This window comes from Octopus bimaculoides, chromosome 1 (assembly GCF_001194135.2).
Source record: "Octopus bimaculoides isolate UCB-OBI-ISO-001 chromosome 1, ASM119413v2, whole genome shotgun sequence".
Taxonomy (NCBI): domain Eukaryota; kingdom Metazoa; phylum Mollusca; class Cephalopoda; order Octopoda; family Octopodidae; genus Octopus; species Octopus bimaculoides.
The window spans coordinates 166649228-166652706 of NC_068981.1; the positions used below are offsets into that span (position 1 = coordinate 166649228).

Sequence of the window (3479 nt, forward strand, 5' to 3'; positions counted from 1 at the left end):
TTTTAATAAGGAAAAGCAATAGAAAACTGCAGCTATGTCAAAAGTATTTACTCACAATCAACTTTTATTTCCTGTCTTACAAGTGTTCAGTGTGATTGATGCTTGAGTGTAGAGCAGAAAGTGCTCCATCAACACATCATGGTGGTATGAACACATGGGAAGCTACTAATCCAAGAGACAAGAGATAGGAAGAGTCCAAAGGCAGAACCTTTGATAGGAGTTTTGCATGCTTGACACAATAAAAAGCTTTGCTGATATCTAGAGTAATAACATTGCTTTCACTGAATTTCTCTAAAGTAAGAGCCTACTTGTGAGACATACAAGAGTGTAGATTACTTGTGCCTCTGGTTCTGCAGTGGCTATTAAAGGGAAAGAGAGAGAGAGAGTCAAGGTGTTAGAGAACATCATTCTTAATGACTGTCTCTTATTTTAGAGATGTTAGAAGTGAGAGCATTAGGACAATAGTTGGCTGGGTTCAAAGATAGCCTTTCTTTAGAATAGGACACACTGAAGTGTGCTTCCATATGTTAGGATATATCTTCTAAGAGAATGATAGATTAAAGAATTTGATAGTATAGGAACAAGTTCTGGGGTACAAAAAAAAAAAGAAATTGTTGGTTTGAAGTAACTGATTTTATTTCTGCACTTGATGTGTGTGTGTGTGTGTGTGTGTGTTATTTTTTTATTGATCCAGAGGCAAATGGCATAAAAATAGTGGAGCTCTAATGAGTCAGCTGCTGGAAGGAGCGGGTGTTGTGTAGTATGTGATTGTGTGTTGCACAGTTGCAATGCAGCAGTGGTTGGATGACTCAATAGGGGCAGAGACAGTCACAGTTTGGTAGGGGTTAGAAAGAGATTGAGGGTGTTTTAAGTGTCTGTGTTGGTCTAGAATGTGTGTAGAGGATGAAACAAGTTGATGTAAAAAGTTAATAGTAAAAGATTCAGCTTCTGCATACCAGCATTGATGTGGGATGAATGTGAGGACTATGAGATATTGTGAGTATTTGAAACCAATAAGGATGATGACTTTAGAGAAGGAAGAGGTGAGATAGATGTTCTTAATAGAAGCAGAGATATAGTCAAAGAGTTGTTGTTGGTTGAAGGAGCAATAGAGGGAACAGTTGTATTTGAGGAAATTAAGGAGGGAGACTTTGAGCCAGAGTAACTGGAAGTCGTTATTGCTGAAATACAGATGAAAGCAATAAGAGATAGGGAGAATATGGTTGATATATGCATAGAAACCACATTGGGGAACAAAATTTGAGTAGAGTGTATCCCAAATAGTGGTGAATTTGGTAGATGGAAACTGCAAGAAGCATGTTATGTGTGTGTGTGTGCATGGATGTTGATATTCCATAGTTGTGACTGTTGAGCAAAATGGCATTGGTGGTGACATTCCTTGTTGGCATGGTAACTTGTTGCTTTATGCTTTTGAAGACTGCTAAAAAAAATCTTTACTTGAAAAACCAGTAAGGATTGGTGACTAGAAGAGCATCCAGCTATTAAAAATCCTGCTTCAGTTAACTCACTGTCCAACTTATGCTATCATGAGAAAATGGACACACAACAAATTGAACAAATGTGTGTGTGCACGCACGGACGCGTGCATATAATTCTTTGAATTTTAATTGTTATAAATTGTATAAATTGCTTTATAATGATATGCAGGAATATTTTTCTTTTCCTTGCCAAATCCTTTCATTCTGAGATTTAGTTACATGTTGCTTCCTGAAGAATATTATGAGCAATACATGAACATTAGATAAAACATAAAAATAGTAGAAAACAGTTTATTCTACTTCTTCATGTCTATTTTATTTGATTTCTTATTTGTGTGTGTAATTGTGAGACCTGCTTCTGTTTTTATGCAAGTACTGCCAAATTACTCAAATAACTTGTTAACTAATCAATAAAATTTTAAGGATCTCCAAGAATATAAAAAATATATACATATCAACTGATTCATTTATTGAATTGTGTGTGGCAGATTTGATGATTATTTGCATAAGTTAAACCCAAAGATTTACAACACTTTATAAACTGTATTGACTCAGTTGCAGTATATATTCCATCAATAAGTTGATTTCATTGGTATTTTGAGAATATGAGGAAGTGAAATGAGGTGAAACAAAAACTGCTCTGTAAGAAATGTCAGCATAGCAAAATTACATTTATACATTGATTATATATTGATTGCTCCCCGTCACTCAAACTAGCTTAAATGAGTTCAGTCACTGTTGCCTGTGACTGAACTCATTTAAGGACTCTGTACTTCATTATTTCACTAACCTACTTTTCATTGCTTTTCTGTGAAATACAATAAATCACATAGAATTGGATTAAACCTAAAATAAATTTGGCAGAAACCAATTATTAAACACTTAAAACAATTTACAAGTCATTACTGATTTCTTTTTTTAATTCAAGAAAAAAAGTGTCAAATACATGATCTTGTGAATTCCTCATGAAATTATGGTGTGAAGTTTATAAGGATATTTTTGCTTTTATTAAGGTACCAAATTGGCTGAAGTGATAGTGTTAAATAAAATGCTTTGTGGCATGTGTTCTTACTCTCTGTGCTTTTAGTTCAATCCCACCAAAGTCAACTTTACCTTATATCCTTATGGGGTTCATAAAAAGGTTACAATCCAGGTGATAGATTAGCAGAACTGCTGGAGTAATGAAAGGGATGCCTTATGGTATCTGTTCTAGCTCTTTACATTATGACAACAATGCCTACAACAACATAAGTGCTTTACTGTCTTGACCCAAGTCAGCAGCCTGACTTGGGAATCCTTTTACAGATCTGTTTTGGAGAGGATTGTCCCCTCATCAGATGCACTCTTATTTTTCAACTTTCTGATTTATCAACATTATAACATGCTTCAGATGTCCTAGAAAAATTATTTTTATAAATATCTCTTGCACTCTCCTTATTTTTACCATGATACTAGTTAATGCCTTCACTCATAGCTTTATTCAACTGAAGCTGACATGGGGTTAAGCAATAACACCACCAACAAGATGAAAGCCAAAGTTTATCTTGGTAGAATTTTAACTTAGAATGATAGACCATCATCATCAACAACAACAACCAGCTAAAAACAACTGCCAAATCTCCTTGAAATCACACCTTGTCATCTTACAAAAAAAAAAAATGCATCTGGCCAGTTATACAAAAAGACAGGGTGATCAACACTAGAATGAATTAACTTGAGGTTAAACAACAACTTTCAACTATTTTTGCATGTAATGTAATTATGTTTTCTAGGCACTGCTTTAGCTTTATTTACACTGTTATGCAGCTGCTAATGTCTCCAGTCTATGCACTATAATTATAATGTGCAATAACGACAAAGTTATTTGGTTGTTTTCTTTTCCCAGCTCATTAGTCAAATTACTTTTACTTTATCAACTGTCAGATTATCAACAGATCCTCTCTCTCTTTCTCTCTCTCTCTCTCTCTCTCTCTCTCTCTC

General features: G+C 34.6%; 1 protein-coding gene across 5 annotated transcripts in view; it reads left to right on the forward strand.

The window, feature by feature from the left end:
• LOC106869314 (mucin-5AC) overlaps positions 1–3479 on the forward strand; it is a 157974-nt gene that overhangs the window by 89453 nt on the left and 65042 nt on the right. The window lies entirely within an intron of this gene.